The sequence below is a fragment of the Pseudophryne corroboree genome, chromosome 9, assembly GCF_028390025.1.
Source record: "Pseudophryne corroboree isolate aPseCor3 chromosome 9, aPseCor3.hap2, whole genome shotgun sequence".
Lineage (NCBI taxonomy): Eukaryota > Metazoa > Chordata > Amphibia > Anura > Myobatrachidae > Pseudophryne > Pseudophryne corroboree.
The window spans coordinates 205,602,399-205,623,305 of record NC_086452.1 but is presented as its reverse complement, the minus strand read 5'-3'; the positions used below and the strand labels follow the sequence as shown (position 1 = coordinate 205,623,305).

At 42.1% G+C, this 20,907-nt stretch overlaps 2 pseudogenes; both read left to right on the top strand.

The window, feature by feature from the left end:
• Nucleotides 1-9,262: 9,262 nt before the first annotated feature.
• On the top strand, nucleotides 9,263-9,381 carry LOC134961150 (5S ribosomal RNA; annotated as a pseudogene).
• Nucleotides 9,382-14,097: 4,716 nt separating this feature from the next.
• LOC134961149 (5S ribosomal RNA) lies at nucleotides 14,098-14,216 on the top strand (annotated as a pseudogene).
• The last annotated feature ends 6,691 nt before the right edge of the window (nucleotides 14,217-20,907 follow it).

Genomic DNA, 20,907 nt, shown 5'->3' with positions numbered 1-20,907 from the left:
AGTGGCACTGCAGTGTCACGCAGGAAGGCCCTTCAAAAAAACCCTCCCCAAACAGCACATGACGCAAAGAAAAAAAGAGGCGCAATGAGGTAGCTGTGTGAGTAAGATTAGCGACCCTAGTGGCCGACACAAACACCGGGCCCATCTAGGAGTGGCACTGCAGTGTCACGCAGGATGGCCCTTCCAAAAAACCCTCCCCAAACAGCACATGACGCAAAGAAAAAAAGAGGCGCAATGAGGTAGCTGTGTGAGTAAGATTAGCGACCCTAGTGGCCGACACAAACACCGGGCCCATCTAGGAGTGGCACTGCAGTGTCACGCAGGATGTCCCTTCCAAAAAACCCTCCCCAAACAGCACATGACGCAAAGAAAAAAAGAGGCGCAATGAGGTAGCTGTGTGAGTAAGATTAGCGACCCTAGTGGCCGACACAAACACCGGGCCCATCTAGGAGTGGCACTGCAGTGTCACGCAGGATGTCCCTTCCAAAAAACCCTCCCCAAACAGCACATGACGCAAAGAAAAAAAGAGGCGCAATGAGGTAGCTGACTGTGTGAGTAAGATTAGCGACCCTAGTGGCCGACACAAACACCGGGCCCATCTAGGAGTGGCACTACAGTGTCACGCAGGATGTCCCTTCCAAAAAACCCTCCCCAAACAGCACATGACGCAAAGAAAAAAAGAGGCGCAATGAGGTAGCTGACTGTGTGAGTAAGATTAGCGACCCTAGTGGCCGACACAAACACCGGGCCCATCTAGGAGTGGCACTGCAGTGTCACGCAGGATGTCCCTTCCAAAAAACCCTCCCCAATCAGCACATGATGCAAAGAAAAAGAAAAGAAAAAAGAGGTGCAAGATGGAATTGTCCTTGGGCCCTCCCACCCACCCTTATGTTGTGTAAACAAAACAGGACATGCACACTTTAACCAACCCATCATTTCAGTGACAGGGTCTGCCACACGACTGTGACTGATATGACGGGTTGGTTTGGACCCCCCCCAAAAAAGAAGCAATTAATCTCTCCTTGCACAAACTGGCTCTACAGAGGCAAGATGTCCACCTCATCTTCACCCTCCGATATATCACCGTGTACATCCCCCTCCTCACAGATTATCAATTCGTCCCCACTGGAATCCACCATCTCAGCTCCCTGTGTACTTTGTGGAGGCAATTGCTGCTGGTCAATGTCTCCGCGGAGGAATTGATTATAATTCATTTTAATGAACATCATCTTCTCCACATTTTCTGGATGTAACCTCGTACGCCGATTGCTGACAAGGTGAGCGGCGGCACTAAACACTCTTTCGGAGTACACACTTGTGGGAGGGCAACTTAGGTAGAATAAAGCCAGTTTGTGCAAGGGCCTCCAAATTGCCTCTTTTTCCTGCCAGTATAAGTACGGACTGTGTGACGTGCCTACTTGGATGCGGTCACTCATATAATCCTCCACCATTCTATCAATGTTGAGAGAATCATATGCAGTGACAGTAGACGACATGTCCGTAATCGTTGTCAGGTCCTTCAGTCCGGACCAGATGTCAGCATCAGCAGTCGCTCCAGACTGCCCTGCATCACCGCCAGCGGGTGGGCTCGGAATTCTGAGCCTTTTCCTCGCACCCCCAGTTGCGGGAGAATGTGAAGGAGGAGATGTTGACAGGTCGCGTTCCGCTTGACTTGACAATTTTCTCACCAGCAGGTCTTTCAACCCCAGCAGACCTGTGTCTGCCGGAAAGAGAGATCCAAGGTAGGCTTTAAATCTAGGATCGAGCACGGTGGCCAAAATGTAGTGCTCTGATTTCAACAGATTGACCACCCGTGAATCCTTGTTAAGCGAATTAAGGGCTGCATCCACAAGTCCCACATGCCTAGCGGAATCGCTCCCTTTTAGCTCCTTCTTCAATGCCTCCAGCTTCTTCTGCAAAAGCCTGATGAGGGGAATGACCTGACTCAGGCTGGCAGTGTCTGAACTGACTTCACGTGTGGCAAGTTCAAAGGGCATCAGAACCTTGCACAACGTTGAAATCATTCTCCACTGCGCTTGAGACAGGTGCATTCCACCTACTATATCGTGCTCAATTGTATAGGCTTGAATGGCCTTTTGCTGCTCCTCCAACCTCTGAAGCATATAGAGGGTTGAATTCCACCTCGTTACCACTTCTTGCTTCAGATGATGGCAGGGCAGGTTCAGTAGTTTTTGGTGGTGCTCCAGTCTTCTGTACGTGGTGCCTGTACGCCGAAAGTGTCCCGCAATTTTTCTGGCCACCGACAGCATCTCTTGCACGCCCCTGTCGTTTTTTAAAAAATTCTGCACCACCAAATTCAAGGTATGTGCAAAACATGGGACGTGCTGGAATTTGCCCATATTTAATGCACACACAATATTGCTGGCGTTGTCCGATGCCACAAATCCACAGGAGAGTCCAATTGGGGTAAGCCATTCCGCGATGATCTTCCTCAGTTGCCGTAAGAGGTTTTCAGCTGTGTGCGTATTCTGGAAAGCGGTGATACAAAGCGTAGCCTGCCTAGGAAAGAGTTGGCGTTTGCGAGATGCTGCTACTGGTGCCGCCGCTGCTGTTCTTGCGGCGGGAGTCCATACATCTACCCAGTGGGCTGTCACAGTCATATAGTCCTGACCCTGCCCTGCTCCACTTGTCCACATGTCCGTGGTTAAGTGGACATTGGGTACAACTGCATTTTTTAGGACACTGGTGAGTCTTTTTCTGACGTCCGTGTACATTCTCGGTATCGCCTGCCTAGAGAAGTGGAACCTAGATGGTATTTGGTAACGGGGGCACACTGCCTCAATAAATTGTCTAGTTCCCTGTGAACTAACGGCGGATACCGGACGCACGTCTAACACCAACATAGTTGTCAAGGACTCAGTTATCCGCTTTGCAGTAGGATGACTGCTGTGATATTTCATCTTCCTCGCAAAGGACTGTTGAACAGTCAATTGCTTACTGGAAGTAGTACAAGTGGGCTTACGACTTCCCCTCTGGGATGACCATCGACTCCCAGCGGCAACAACAGCAGCGCCAGCAGCAGTAGGCGTTACACGCAAGGATGCATCGGAGGAATCCCAGGCAGGAGAGGACTCGTCAGAATTGCCAGTGACATGGCCTGCAGGACTATTGGCATTCCTGGGGAAGGAGGAAATTGACACTGAGGGAGTTGGTGGGGTGGTTTGCGTGAGCTTGGTTACAAGAGGAAGGGATTTACTGGTCAGTGGACTGCTTCCGCTGTCACCCAAAGTTTTTGAACTTGTCACTGACTTATTATGAATGCGCTGCAGGTGACGTATAAGGGAGGATGTTCCGAGGTGGTTAACGTCCTTACCCCTACTTATTACAGCTTGACAAAGGGAACACACGGCTTGACACCTGTTGTCCGCATTTCTGGTGAAATACCTCCACACCGAAGAGCTGATTTTTTTGGTATTTTCACCTGGCATGTCAACGGCCATATTCCTCCCACGGACAACACGTGTCTCCCCGGGTGCCTGACTTAAACAAACCACCTCACCATCAGAATCCTCCTGGTCAATTTCCTCCCCAGCGCCAGCAACACCCATATCCTCCTCATCCTGGTGTACTTCAACACTGACATCTTCAATCTGACTATCAGGAACTGGACTGCGGGTGCTCCTTCCAGCACTTGCAGGGGGCGTGCAAATGGTGGAAGGCGCATGCTCTTCACGTCCAGTGTTGGGAAGGTCAGGCATCGCAACCGACACAATTGGACTCTCCTTGTGGATTTGGGATTTCAAAGAACGCACAGTTCTTTGCGGTGCTTTTGCCAGCTTGAGTCTTTTCATTTTTCTAGCGAGAGGCTGAGTGCTTCCATCCTCATGTGAAGCTGAACCACTAGCCATGAACATAGGCCAGGGCCTCAGCCGTTCCTTGCCACTCCGTGTGGTAAATGGCATATTGGCAAGTTTACGCTTCTCCTCCGACAATTTTATTTTAGGTTTTGGAGTCCTTTTTTTACTGATATTTGGTGTTTTGGTTTTGACATGCTCTGTACTATGCCATTGGGCATCGGCCTTGGCAGACGACGTTGCTGGCATTTCATCGTCTCGGCCATGACTAGTGGCAGCAGCTTCAGCACGAGGTGGAAGTGGATCTTGATCTCTCCCTAATTTTGGAACCTCAACATTTTTGTTCTCCATATTTTAATAGGCACAACTAAAAGGCACCTCAGGTAAACAATGGAGATGGATGGATTGGATACTAGTATACAATTATGGACGGGCTGCCGAGTGCCGACACAGAGGTAGCCACAGCCGTGAACTACCGCACTGTACTGTGTCTGCTGCTAATATAGACTGGTTGATAAAGAGATAGTATACTCGTAACTAGTATGTATGTATAAAGAAAGAAAAAAAAACCACGGTTAGGTGGTATATACAATTATGGACGGGCTGCCGAGTGCCGACACAGAGGTAGCCACAGCCGTGAACTACCGCACTGTACTGTGTCTGCTGCTAATATATAGACTGGTTGATAAAGAGATAGTATACTCGTAACTAGTATGTATGTATAAAGAAAGAAAAAAAAACCACGGTTAGGTGGTATATACAATTATGGACGGGCTGCCGAGTGCCGACACAGAGGTAGCCACAGCCGTGAACTACCGCACTGTACTGTGTCTGCTGCTAATATAGACTGGTTGATAAAGAGATAGTATACTCGTAACTAGTATGTATGTATAAAGAAAGAAAAAAAAACCACGGTTAGGTGGTATATACAATTATGGACGGGCTGCCGAGTGCCGACACAGAGGTAGCCACAGCCGTGAACTACCGCACTGTACTGTGTCTGCTGCTAATATATAGACTGGTTGATAAAGAGATAGTATACTCGTAACTAGTATGTATGTATAAAGAAAGAAAAAAAAACCACGGTTAGGTGGTATATACAATTATGGACGGGCTGCCGAGTGCCGACACAGAGGTAGCCACAGCCATGAACTACCGCACTGTACTGTGTCTGCTGCTAATATATAGACTGGTTGATAAAGAGATAGTATACTCGTAACTAGTATGTATGTATAAAGAAAGAAAAAAAAACCACGGTTAGGTGGTATATACAATTATGGACGGGCTGCCGAGTGCCGACACAGAGGTAGCCACAGCCGTGAACTACCGCACTGTACTGTGTCTGCTGCTAATATATAGACTGGTTGATAAAGAGATAGTATACTCGTAACTAGTATGTATGTATAAAGAAAGAAAAAAAAACCACGGTTAGGTGGTATATACAATTATGGACGGGCTGCCGAGTGCCGACACAGAGGTAGCCACAGCCGTGAACTACCGCACTGTACTGTGTCTGCTGCTAATATATAGACTGGTTGATAAAGAGATAGTATACTCGTAACTAGTATGTATGTATAAAGAAAGAAAAAAAAACCACGGTTAGGTGGTATATACAATTATGGACGGGCTGCCGAGTGCCGACACAGAGGTAGCCACAGCCGTGAACTACCGCACTGTACTGTGTCTGCTGCTAATATAGACTGGTTGATAAAGAGATAGTATACTCGTAACTAGTATGTATGTATAAAGAAAGAAAAAAAAACCACGGTTAGGTGGTATATACAATTATGGACGGGCTGCCGAGTGCCGACACAGAGGTAGCCACAGCCGTGAACTACCGCACTGTACTGTGTCTGCTGCTAATATATAGACTGGTTGATAAAGAGATAGTATACTCGTAACTAGTATGTATGTATAAAGAAAGAAAAAAAAACCACGGTTAGGTGGTATATACAATTATGGACGAGCTGCCGAGTGCCGACACAGAGGTAGCCACAGCCATGAACTACCGCACTGTACTGTGTCTGCTGCTAATATATAGACTGGTTGATAAAGAGATAGTATACTCGTAACTAGTATGTATGTATAAAGAAAGAAAAAAAAACCACGGTTAGGTGGTATATACAATTATGGACGGGCTGCCGAGTGCCGACACAGAGGTAGCCACAGCCGTGAACTACCGCACTGTACTGTGTCTGCTGCTAATATATAGACTGGTTGATAAAGAGATAGTATACTCGTAACTAGTATGTATGTATAAAGAAAGAAAAAAAAACCACGGTTAGGTGGTATATACAATTATGGACGGGCTGCCGAGTGCCGACACAGAGGTAGCCACAGCCGTGAACTACCGCACTGTACTGTGTCTGCTGCTAATATATAGACTGGTTGATAAAGAGATAGTATACTCGTAACTAGTATGTATGTATAAAGAAAGAAAAAAAAACCACGGTTAGGTGGTATATACAATTATGGACGGGCTGCCGAGTGCCGACACAGAGGTAGCCACAGCCGTGAACTACCGCACTGTACTGTGTCTGCTGCTAATATAGACTGGTTGATAAAGAGATAGTATACTACTAATATTATATATACTGGTGGTCAGGTCACTGGTCACTAGTCACACTGGCAGTGGCACTCCTGCAGCAAAAGTGTGCACTGTTTAATTTTAATATAATATTATGTACTCCTGGCTCCTGCTATAACCTATAACTGGCACTGCAGTAGTGCTCCCCAGTCTCCCCCACAATTATAAGCTGTGTGAGCTGAGCAGTCAGACAGATATATAATATATATAGATGATGCAGCACACTGGCCTGAGCCTGAGCAGTGCACACAGATATGGTATGTGACTGACTGAGTCACTGTGTGTATCGCTTTTTTCAGGCAGAGAACGGATATATTAAATAAACTGCACTGTGTGTCTGGTGGTCACTCACTATATAATATATTATGTACTCCTGGCTCCTGCTATAACCTATAACTGGCACTGCAGTAGTGCTCCCCAGTCTCCCCCACAATTATAAGCTGTGTGAGCTGAGCAGTCAGACAGATATATATAATATTATATATAGATAATAGATGATGCAGCACACTGGCCTGAGCCTGAGCAGTGCACACAGATATGGTATGTGACTGAGTCACTGTGTGCTGTGTATCGCTTTTTTCAGGCAGAGAACGGATTATAAATAAAACTGGTGGTCACTGGTCACTATCAGCAAAACTCTGCACTGTACACTACTGAGTACTCCTAATGCTCCCCAAAATTAGTAAATCAAGTGTCTCTCTAATCTATTCTAAACGGAGAGGACGCCAGCCACGTCCTCTCCCTATCAATCTCAATGCACGTGTGAAAATGGCGGCGACGCGCGGCTCCTTATATAGAATCCGAGTCTCGCGATAGAATCCGAGCCTTGCGAGAATCCGACAGCGTCATGATGACGTTCGGGCGCGCTCGGGTTAACCGAGCAAGGCGGGAAGATCCGAGTCGCTCGGACCCGTGAAAAAAAACATGAAGTTCTGGCGGGTTCGGATTCAGAGAAACCGAACCCGCTCATCTCTACTAAAAACTCGATTGATTTTTCATTTACGTTGGATGTAAAAGCAAGATTCATCTCGTTATTACCAAGGAAGTTTAAAAACTTATAAAAACACTCAGCCGTACCATCCCAGATTATTAAAATGTCATCAATATATCGTTGGTAAAAAATAATGTGACTTTTAAAATCTTGGTTGTTATATATATATGTTTCCTCCCAGCATCCCATGAAAAGGTTGGCGAAACTGGGCGCAAAAACCGTGCCCATTGCTGTGCCACAACGTTGTAAATAAAAATAGTCCAAGAATTTAAAATAGTTGTGTTGGAGGATAAAATACATAATGTTACAAATAAAATCTTTGAGTGGTTGTCAGTGAGGCGTCTTTATCTAAAAAAACCCTGCATGCTGCGACGCCTCACTGACAACCACTCATAAAGATTTTATTTGTAACATTATGTATTTTATCCTCCAACACAACTATTTTAAATTCTTGGACTATTTTTATTTACAACGTTGTGGCACAGCAATGGGCACGGTTTTTGCGCCCAGTTTCGCCAACCTTTTCATGGGATGCTGGGAGGAAACATATATATATAACAACCAAGATTTTAAAAGTCACATTATTTTTTACCAACGATATATTGATGACATTTTAATAATCTGGGATGGTACGGCTGAGTGTTTTTATAAGTTTTTAAACTTCCTTGGTAATAACGAGATGAATCTTGCTTTTACATCCAACGTAAATGAAAAATCAATCGAGTTTTTAGATCTGATTCTGACGGGGACAAATGGTTCTATTGTAACCAAGAATTTTGTGAAACAAGTGGACACTAATAGTTATCTTCACTACAAAAGCAACCACCATAAACGTTGGAAAAACAATATCCCATTTTCTCAATTTAATAGAATCAAAAGGAACTGTAGCAACCAGACAGAATGTGATGAACAACTGGAACTTTATAGCAATCGATTCAGAGAGAAAGAATATCCAGTCCCAATTTTAGAAGAAGCCATGACTAAAGCCAAAGCTTTGGAAAGATCAACACTACTGGAGTACAAACAGAAAAATAAAAAGAAAGACTGTACGGCCTTTATTACAACATACAATAGGCATGAATTGTCCATTAGAAATTCACTCAAGAACCATTGGGGTATTTTACTAATGGACCCAATTCTTAAAGAACTTTTACCTCCACATCCTGAAATTATTTTCAGAAAATCACGTAACCTAAAAGACATTTTGGCTCCAAGTATGTTATCTAATAAAGAAGAGGATGGTCGGTCATTTCCCAAGTGTACAGGATCACATAAATGTGGTAGATGCAATATATGCAGATTTCTGCATCCGGTCAGGAGGACATTTACGGACTCAGAAAAAAAGAAAGAATACAAAATTAAAGACTTTATCAACTGCAATACTCAATCTGTTATCTATTTACTGGAATGCGAATGTGGAAAGCAGTATGTGGGGAAAACCAAAAGACCTCTGAAAATGAGAATACAAGAACATATTCGAAACATAAAGAATAAAGTGGAATCTCATGCTGTCTCAAAACACTTCAACCTCATACATAAGTCGAATCCAGAATCTCTTACCTTCAAAGCCATCGAATTGGTAAAACTGGGAGAAAGAGGCGGAGATTTAGCCAATAAACTTTCACGGAGAGAAATGTTCTGGATATTCCAGTTACAGACACTACACCCGATGGGATTCAATGAAAACTACGAAATCGCTCCGTTTTTATGAAAGAAATCCCTAAAAAGAATGTACAGTATCTAACACCCCATTTTTTCCTCACCTCACCCTTTTCACCTTCACTCCCCACCAATTCACAATGTATACCCTAAAATGTGTTGTATATTATAGTTTATTAATGGGACAATATAAGCACGATTTAAGAATTTTTCTACAGTCATACCACACTGGAAAGGCCCAATCTCGCCCGAACTTGGAAGCGAAGCAGTGTTGGGCCTGATCAGTACCAGCAAGGGAGACCACCTGGGAAGATCAGGTACTGTAAATAAAACTAAAATGAGCTGGCGGTATGTCCTAAATGGATTATATATATATATATACACATATATATATGCACTATATACACCACTCTGGTATACGCAAATATTAGTCCCCACAAAACAATAATATCAGAATAATGGTCATGGCACTATCACGTTCACACAACTTGTCATGACACCATCACGTTTACACACCGAGTAACACTGGCGGTTATACTATTATATTTGTATCTTTATTTACTTATTCATGTACACATGGATATATTGTCTTTTATTAAATAGGTGTATATCTCTCACAATAGGCGTTTATGTATTTATACATTAATGTGGATGTATATGTATTTTCCCTTTCAATATTATACACATTAGGATTTAAGTCATTTTGCACATATATACTTATTCAGAAATAAGGTTATACTCTGATATACTAAATTGCACTAATAAACTGCTTTTACAGAGGTTTTAACCAAGCTCTCTTCTTTTTTTCTAATTTCCATGGAAACCGCATGTGAAACAATGAAATATGTCCCTTATTATGGCAATTATAAGCTCCAACAAAATGGCCGCCGCTGTGGAAAACATAGGAACATCTAATGAAAAATGGCCGCCGCAACAACAAACGGATCCACCAGGAGACCTTGAGCTCCTATTGCTGTACCAGATACTAGCGTGCACATGCGCAGTGCCGAACCGGAAGTGGGGCGGAAGTGACGCGCCCGGGACTCCAATTCATCCAGATACCGGAAGTGTGGCGGAAACGCCGCAATTATACATATAATGGACTTTATAAGTTGTTTTTTAGATCAAAACACACTCATTTTTAATATACATAGCTATAGCACATGTCCAAAGAGGTAGGAGGGAGTTTATTAGGAGTATTCAGATACCCAGCATTTAGACTCCTCTAATTAGCAGGAAGTGATGTCACAACTGAGTTATGATTAACACTGGTATAAATTCAAGCCCTGTCCCAGTCTGCCTTTACCCCTTGATGAAGTCTCTATGACGAAACGCGTTGGGCATTCATTTGACCTCTAAACTCAGATAAGCACTTTACTTTATTGCACTTTATTGCTTTTATACATTTGTGTATATGCTTTTTATCCCATTTTTAGAAAAAGTTTTGTTAAAAGATTTTAATAAATGTTTATATTTTACATTTTAAATATCTTGTAATTATTCATAGACACCATTGGTCGCTACCCCCATCCCTTCGTTTTATAAACAAATCTTTTCAGGGGCTCACCACCCTGATTTTATTTGGGGGACTAGCTGACGCCCGTAAAAAGGGAGTGTTTTAAATTCAAGCAAAAATTTGGGTTTTTAAAAAGGACTCTATTTCCATTTGTGGCGCAGCATTTTTTCTTTTTTGACTATTTCTATTGGTTTTAATAAATACTGCAGCCTGGGAAGTATTCCTACATTAAAATATGTTACGAGACTCAGACCGAACAACAAAAAGAAATAACTGGTGTCAAAAAATATTTAATGAGAAAAAAACCATTAGTGAAACCTCCCCACCATGTGACTTAGATGATTTATTCTGTGGAATAGAGAGACTCCTCACTAAAGAAGTTAAAACGTGGTGGGATATTAAAGGTTTAGAGCACTATATATCAGTAGACAGAATACCAAGAGGCCTGAGAATTTCTAAACAACCCACATTTGGTAATCTGGATGCAAACTTTTTAGAAAAATGGGATAGGGTATTACACAATTGTTCCATAGATCTGATGAAACTCCTAGTGGAGGAGAAGAGGAAATGTCTATCAGAGCTGGAGAACAATATTAAAAATAAAGAGGCAGAATTGGAACCTTTCAAAGATAAAGATGATTATCACATTAATGAGAAAGTTCTTAATAAAAAATTGGAACGTATTGAAGAAGAGGTCACCAAAGGCAAAGAGAAAAAGTTTCTCAGGGACAAAAACGATTATGAACTAGGACGAGTCAAGAATTGGAGTAGATTTGGAGCAACAGGACAACAAAATGACAGACCGAACAGATCATATTGGAAAACAGTACCAACAAAGGGAAAACCGAGACAAAATTCAGAAATAACAACACCATCGACTAATATAAAGACATCAAACAGATTCACAGCTCTACAAAGATTGGGGTCAAATAATGACCAGGCTTTTTTATCCCAACGAGTGGGAACAAGGCCAAAAGAAGTAATAAGAAACACACTGAAAGAGGATTACCGACCAGCATCCCCACTAAAAAGACGCTACACAGAAGAAGAGGAAAACGGGGCAGCAGGAGGGAGAGATACCAAGAAAAGAACATTGTAACTACGGATTTGAGAGAAAAAGGGATATTTAATTTATCAAAACACACACTGACGGAACCAGAGGTCTCCTTACTAAATAAGGGCCTCACTTTTGCACCTACAGGAGGACTTAATAAATTCGAGACATTTATTGATTTAAACAAATTTGTGAGAAAATTAACACTCAAAAGACACTTTCTCAGGAAGGAAGACGCCATTATTAGCAATTATAATGACCAGTCAAAATCAGGTCTGAAACCCACTTCGAAATATTATCCGCTGGAATCAAAAGGGAGTAACCTTAATATATTTTATGAACTGGTAAAAAAAGATCTTTGTGAAACCGAACTGGAGAAAATAAAGGAGAAGAATATCACTAACCGAGAGAGCGAGGCACTGAAAAACCTGCAAAAGAATAAGGGCATAGTTATAAAACAAGCTGATAAAGGGGGGGGGGGCTGGTTATTATGGACCGTGACAAATATACTAATGAAGCACTAAGACTTTTGGGGGATACCACCTCCTATGAAAAACTGACAGGAGACCCGAAAGACACATTTGTTGAGGAATTACGAGCATTATTATTCCACGGCCTACGAACAGACATCATTACTAAGAGTGAATTTCAATACTTAATGAGATCAGACCCCACGACCCCTATTTTTTATTTCTTGCCCAAAATTCACAAAGATCAATCCAACCCGCCAGGAAGACCAATAGTGGCGGGCATTGATTCACTCACCTCCAACTTGTCCGAATATGCAGATATTTTCTTGAAAACCTATGTCAAAGAATTACCATCCTACCTCAAAGACACCACGTCGGTACTAAATTTACTAAAAGATCTGGAATGGAAAGATACATACTTGTGGGCCACAATAGACGTACAGTCATTATACACGTGCATAGAACACGAGAAGGGGGTCGCAGCATGCAGGTTTTTTTTAGATAAAGACGCCTCACTGACAACCACTCATAAAGATTTTATTTGTAACATTATGTATTTTATCCTCCAACACAACTATTTTAAATTCTTGGACTATTTTTATTTACAACGTTGTGGCACAGCAATGGGCACGGTTTTTGCGCCCAGTTTCGCCAACCTTTTCATGGGATGCTGGGAGGAAACATATATATATAACAACCAAGATTTTAAAAGTCACATTATTTTTTACCAACGATATATTGATGACATTTTAATAATCTGGGATGGTACGGCTGAGTGTTTTTATAAGTTTTTAAACTTCCTTGGTAATAACGAGATGAATCTTGCTTTTACATCCAACGTAAATGAAAAATCAATCGAGTTTTTAGATCTGATTCTGACGGGGACAAATGGTTCTATTGTAACCAAGAATTTTGTGAAACAAGTGGACACTAATAGTTATCTTCACTACAAAAGCAACCACCATAAACGTTGGAAAAACAATATCCCATTTTCTCAATTTAATAGAATCAAAAGGAACTGTAGCAACCAGACAGAATGTGATGAACAACTGGAACTTTATAGCAATCGATTCAGAGAGAAAGAATATCCAGTCCCAATTTTAGAAGAAGCCATGACTAAAGCCAAAGCTTTGGAAAGATCAACACTACTGGAGTACAAACAGAAAAATAAAAAGAAAGACTGTACGGCCTTTATTACAACATACAATAGGCATGAATTGTCCATTAGAAATTCACTCAAGAACCATTGGGGTATTTTACTAATGGACCCAATTCTTAAAGAACTTTTACCTCCACATCCTGAAATTATTTTCAGAAAATCACGTAACCTAAAAGACATTTTGGCTCCAAGTATGTTATCTAATAAAGAAGAGGATGGTCGGTCATTTCCCAAGTGTACAGGATCACATAAATGTGGTAGATGCAATATATGCAGATTTCTGCATCCGGTCAGGAGGACATTTACGGACTCAGAAAAAAAGAAAGAATACAAAATTAAAGACTTTATCAACTGCAATACTCAATCTGTTATCTATTTACTGGAATGCGAATGTGGAAAGCAGTATGTGGGGAAAACCAAAAGACCTCTGAAAATGAGAATACAAGAACATATTCGAAACATAAAGAATAAAGTGGAATCTCATGCTGTCTCAAAACACTTCAACCTCATACATAAGTCGAATCCAGAATCTCTTACCTTCAAAGCCATCGAATTGGTTAAACTGGGAGAAAGAGGCGGAGATTTAGCCAATAAACTTTCACGGAGAGAAATGTTCTGGATATTCCAGTTACAGACACTACACCCGATGGGATTCAATGAAAACTACGAAATCGCTCCGTTTTTATGAAAGAAATCCCTAAAAAGAATGTACAGTATCTAACACCCCATTTTTTCCTCACCTCACCCTTTTCACCTTCACTCCCCACCAATTCACAATGTATACCCTAAAATGTGTTGTATATTATAGTTTATTAATGGGACAATATAAGCACGATTTAAGAATTTTTCTACAGTCATACCACACTGGAAAGGCCCAATCTCGCCCGAACTTGGAAGCGAAGCAGTGTTGGGCCTGATCAGTACCAGCAAGGGAGACCACCTGGGAAGATCAGGTACTGTAAATAAAACTAAAATGAGCTGGCGGTATGTCCTAAATGGATTATATATATATATATATACACATATATATATGCACTATATACACCACTCTGGTATACGCAAATATTAGTCCCCACAAAACAATAATATCAGAATAATGGTCATGGCACTATCACGTTCACACAACTTGTCATGACACCATCACGTTTACACACCGAGTAACACTGGCGGTTATACTATTATATTTGTATCTTTATTTACTTATTCATGTACACATGGATATATTGTCTTTTATTAAATAGGTGTATATCTCTCACAATAGGCGTTTATGTATTTATACATTAATGTGGATGTATATGTATTTTCCCTTTCAATATTATACACATTAGGATTTAAGTCATTTTGCACATATATACTTATTCAGAAATAAGGTTATACTCTGATATACTAAATTGCACTAATAAACTGCTTTTACAGAGGTTTTAACCAAGCTCTCTTCTTTTTTTCTAATTTCCATGGAAACCGCATGTGAAACAATGAAATATGTCCCTTATTATGGCAATTATAAGCTCCAACAAAATGGCCGCCGCTGTGGAAAACATAGGAACATCTAATGAAAAATGTCCGCCGCAACAACAAACGGATCCACCAGGAGACCTTGAGCTCCTATTGCTGTACCAGATACTAGCGTGCACATGCGCAGTGCCGAACCGGAAGTGGGGCGGAAGTGACGCGCCCGGGACTCCAATTCATCCAGATACCGGAAGTGTGGCGGAAACGCCGCAATTATACATATAATGGACTTTATAAGTTGTTTTTTAGATCAAAACACACTCGTTTTTAATATACATAGCTATAGCACATGTCCCAAGAGGTAGGAGGGAGTTTATTAGGAGTATTCAGATACCCAGCATTTAGACTCCTCTAATTAGCAGGAAGTGATGTCACAACTGAGTTATGATTAACACTGGTATAAATTCAAGCCCTGTCCCAGTCTGCCTTTACCCCTTGATGAAGTCTCTATGACGAAACGCGTTGGCCATTCATTTGACCTCTAAACTAAGATAAGCACTTTACTTTATTGCACTTTATTGCTTTTATACATTTGTGTATATGCTTTTTATCCCATTTTTAGAAAAAGTTTTGTTAAAAGATTTTAATAAATGTTTATATTTTACATTTTAAATATCTTGTAATTATTCATAGACACCATTGGTCGCTACCCCCATCCCTTCGTTTTATATATATATATAATGAACCCTGACGCACCTGGCCTCACCAGGGTATAGACTATAGTGATTGCAAAATGTGTGCAGCATGAATGGAAAGTTACTGAGCAGCTAGACAGATAACATACAGACAGAAACACACACACACACAGATGTTTTGGCTATGGGTCGTTGGTTCGACACAACTTAGGTCTACAGTCATTAGGGCGACCACAATAGGTCAACATGCTTTAGGCCGACATGGTCACTAGGTCAACTTGTACAATGTCGACAGGTCAAAAGGTTAGGTTTTTTTGGGTGTCATTTTCTTCATCAAGTGATGGCGAACCCCAATTAGTGCACTGCGTGTCCACTCCCCATGCTTCGGGTAAGGTGCCATGCTCCGCTATCGCTGCCCTTGGCTCAGGTTACTATTCCCAATCGTAGTCCACGTGGATCGTAAAGTAAGAACCGTTAAAAATAGAGAGTGTTAAAACCTCATGTTGAAATTTTGACCTGTCTACCTTGACCTAATGACAGTCGACCTACTGATCCTGTTGACCTAAGTGTTATCGACCTAATGTCCTTATCCAGATATTTTACATATAAACAATACAATGCACTGGACTAGTAATCACATATAAATATATATTAGTGATGAGCGGGTTCGGTTCCTCGGGATCCGAACCCCCCCGAACTTCACCCATTTAACACGGTTCCGAGGCAGACTCGGATCTTCCCGCCTTGCTCGGTTAACCCGAGCGCGCCCGAAGGTAGTAATCCCGCTGTCGGATTCTCGCGAGATTCGTATTCTATATAAGGAGCCGCGCGTCACCGCCATTTTCACTCATGCTTTGGAGATGATAGCGAGAAGACGTGGCTGCGTTCTCTCAGTTTCTGTGTTCAGTGTGCTGCAAATATCTGTGCTCAGTGTGCTGCAAATATCTGTGCTCAGTGTGCTTGCAAATATCTGTGCTCAGTGTGCTGAAAATATCTACGTTCTCTGCCTAAAAAACGCTCCATATCTGTGCTGCATAGTAGTATATAGTAGGAGGACAGTGCAGTATTTTGCTGTGACCACCAGTATATATATAGCAGTACGGTACAGTAGTCCATTGCTCTACCTCTGTGTCGTCAAGTATACTATGCATCCATACCTGTGCTGCATTTTAGTTGTGCGCAGTATATAGTAGGAGGACAGTGCAGAATTTTGCTGACCACCAGTATATATATAACAGTACGGTACAGTAGTCCACTGCTCTACCTCTGTGTCGTCAAGTATACTATGCATCCATACCTGTGCTGCATTTTAGTTGTGCGCAGTATATAGTAGGAGGACAGTGCAGAATTTTGCTGACCACCAGTATGTATATAACAGTACGGTACAGTAGTCCACTGCTCTACCTCTGTGTCGTCAAGTATACTATGCATCCATACCTGTGCTGCATTTTAGTTGTGCGCAGTATATAGTAGGAGGACAGTGCAGAATTTTACTGACCACCAGTATATATATAGCAGTACGGTACAGTAGTCCACTGCTCTACCTCTGTGTCGTCAAGTATGCTATGCATCCATACCTGTGCTGCATTTTAGTTGTGTGCAGTATATAGTAGGAGGACAGTTCAGAATTTTGCTGACCACCAGTATATATGTAGCAAGTACGGTACAGTAGTCCACTGCTCTACCTCTGTGTCGTCAAGTATGCTATGCATCCATACCTGTGCTGCATTTTAGTTGTGCGCAGTATATAGTAGGAGGACAGTGCAGAATTTTGCTGACCACCAGTATATATATAGCAGTATGGTACAGTAGTCCACTGCTCTACCTCTGTGTCGTCAAGTATGCTATGCATCCATACCTGTGCTGCATTTTAGTTGTGCGCAGTATATAGTAGGAGGACAGTGCAGAATTTTGCTGACCACCAGTATATATATAGCAGTATGGTACAGTAGTCCACTGCTCTACCTCTGTGTCGTAAAGTATACTATGCATCCATACCTGTGCTGCATTTTAGTTGTGCGCAGTATATAGTAGGAGGAGTATGAAATAATATTGCCTCTAACTACTGATTTGGCTGTTTGCCAAAACAAGGGAGGATCTGCTTCGGAGTGTATTTTGTTCGAGAAATAAAAAGAATCCCAGGCCACATTCAAAGAATCACAGAATTTCGCAGAGTTAGACAAATGTGATGGGAATCTCCATTGGGGAATTGAAGTGCGTTTTGGACTTAATATAAAGGAAAACCAAAGCAGTGCGTGATCAGAGATAAAGATGGACTCAATGGCCAAATCTGTTACAGTAGGAAATAAATGTTGTGAAATAAACATGTAGTCTATTTTAGGAAATGTATCATGGGCAGAGGAATGGCAAGAAAATTATCTTTTGAGAGGATGAACTGCACGCCAAATGTCAGTCAGTTGTAAGTTTTTAGAGAAATAAGGTATTCCAAGTTTAAGAAGGTGATGGGGCACCTTAGAAATATTGGAATGATCTAAGTAAGAAGTCTCCACAGACAATAAGATTATCATTGATATAGGGAGTTAGCTTAACTAGGAGCATCTGGAAAAAGGCTTTATTATATATATTCGGTGCATAAATATTGCAAAAGATAAAAACACATGCGTCGATGGACATTTTGACAATTAGAAAACGGCCATAAGGGTCTATGTCCAATGAAAGAACTTGAATATTAAGGTTACGTTTTGCCAATACAGCTACTCTTCTGGATTTAGTTATATGGAGCGACCGCTATGAGGGACCAATGCGACATCTGCAATTTCACGGATTCCTGTTGTGTTAGGTGTGTTTCCTGTAGAAAAGCAATATTAATATCTCACTTAGTTAAATACATAAGAATTTTACGGCGTTTGGACGGGGAGTTAATACCACCAACATTTAGTGTACCAATTTTAAGATCAATCATTTATAAACCAGAAAGGGGTGAAAAATAGCAGCAATATGTTGCAGATAATCAACACGTAGATCAGAAATAGGACATAGGAAATGGGGATAGGAAGGGGAGGAACATAGGAACAATTAATACGAACATCATGAAATTTGAGAAAAGTTTGACAAGCAAACAAACTTCCGAACAATATATCAAGTATGGAAACATTAATAAGACTATGCATAATGTTTTATCCGGTGCAATACTCCAGATAACCTCCCGACTGTGGTATCTGGGCAGCAGAAGACATGGTGATATGATAGAGCAATGCTAGCAAGTATAAAGTAAAATACTAACATATGTTAATGTGTAAAATCTGCGTGGAAAGATATATACTCATAAATCAAAATTTTTGATGAAAAGGCACAATGTATATAAGTATAATAAGAAAACCCATACAGGTAACCAAATATACCAATTAAACTGAGATACGGAATTAAATTATCCAAGCAGAAAGAAAACTATTAATGAGGCTCGTTGGACTAATGAATACCAAAACTAAATTCACAAAAATATGTCTGTCATTGAAAAGAAATAGAGAAGAATCAAGGAGAGAAATCGACAACTCCAAAGGAAGGCAGAAAATCAAGTATCCGCATCTGTGGGAACATCGGAAATGTCCACGTGTTCTTCTGAGGAATGCAGCCGCATCTTCCGGGTTGGTAAAATCGATATGTTTATCTCCAACATAGATGCGAAGTTCAGCCAGGTATAGCATGGAGAATCTGCGTTTAGCGGATACCAATTTCGTGCAAATGGGATTAAAGGCTTTCCGAGCGCTCGTCAGCACAGCTGAGAAATCTTGAAATATAAGCAAACGAGTATTTTCCCACTGAATGGAGCGAATTTTCCTTGACGCTGTCCAAATGGCGACTTTGTGAAGATAGTTTGAGGCATCTAAACAAGGTGACACGAGGACGGCCAGTAGGGGAACGAGGAGGAGGACCCACTCGGTGTACGCGTTCAGTTACAAGATCTTTGCAAGATTCAGTAATGCCAAGTAAAGCGGGTAAGGTAAACCGTACAAACTGAACGAGATCATCACCTTTGACCGATTCCGGAAGCCCAACTAGTCTAATATGATTTCTTCTGGATCTATTTTCTGCGTCGTCTAGCTTCATCCAAAGCTGGTAATTATCTTTTTCAAGACGCTTAATACATCCCTGTGCCTCACTCATGTCATGACAAAGGCCACCAATTCTGTTCTCATTAACAGAAACTTTATGCGAGAGATGTTGCAATTGAAGAGATATATCAGACACTGCCTTAGATAATAATGGGGCCATGGCTTGCATTATAGCGACCGTCAGGTCTGAATACGTTATCGGTGAATCAGGGGACAGAGCAGTCGATGACAACCCAGAGAGAGATTGTGGTGTTATCGTTTTCTTAGTTGCTGGAGAAGAAGGGGAGGGGGGTAGTGATGCCGGGTGCCATTGCTGTGTTAGCTCTTCGTTTTTCCTGTCTAACAGGGAGTGAGGATGCAGGTGTTTTTACTGGAGTTCTGGGGGAGAGGAACCGGTCCATCAGTAGCAGCAGATTGTGAGGGAAAAAAGAGAGCAAATTTCACCAGTCAATAAGTAAGTCACCCTATGTAATATGCAGGGATAGATAAACTTGTGCTGAGACTAACTGGAAAGGAAATGTCCACAAGCTAATACTGGCTCTGAATGTTACAATATTTCCAACAGTGATCAGAGCGTATTGTACAGGATAAACTGTACCTGTACAGGCAGCATCACAGAAGGATTGCCTCTGCTGGCTTCGGCTCATATAAACCCCACTGGTCAGTCAGAGGTCTCGTGTCCCACTAGGTGCCGGCGGCGTCTCCCGCTGATACACCCGGCAATTAGGCAGCGGCGCGCCCCAGCCGTCTCTTTAGCCCGCTTGTCGCTGGCACAGGGAGCGTCGTCAGAGGGACCATCCAGCCGCAAGAAGATGGTGAACTCCTCGAGCTGGCGGCCTCGCGCAGCCTGCACTCGGAGAGCGCTGGAGGTGTTGCTGGGCCCGACACTCTGCTTGATGATGGCGAGTCACACAAGCCATCTCCCGCTAGCTGCTCTACTCGCACCACCACCGCTGAATGCTGTCAGGGTTAGGCACCCTGTGGAGACTGTTAAAACAGTCGATATAACAATACTTTAGTCGGGGGTAACGGAGCTATGCTGTGGTGCAACCTCACAGCATTAGACCGGAACCGGAAGCCATGTCATAAATGTTTAACACATCTCTAATGGCCTCTGTGCTGCACCCCCTTTGCAAGGGATGCCAACCCCTCAGCACTTCCCCATCACCGTCTGAAGTATCAGAATCGGTATCCGTGTCATCTTGCATAATTTGGGCAAGTGCACGTTTCCGTGGGAACATGCTAGGGGTTTTTGCAGGAATAGGGACAGAGCCTGACCAAACTGCCATAGACTTCTTTAACACCTGAGATTCAGTCTCAGTATCAGCTTCAACAATAGGAATCTGAGACAAAGCATTACAATCCTGTGTACATGGAATGGATCCCACCTGAGAGGAAATCTCTTCCGCAGCATATGACACAGAGTCCTAGACCTG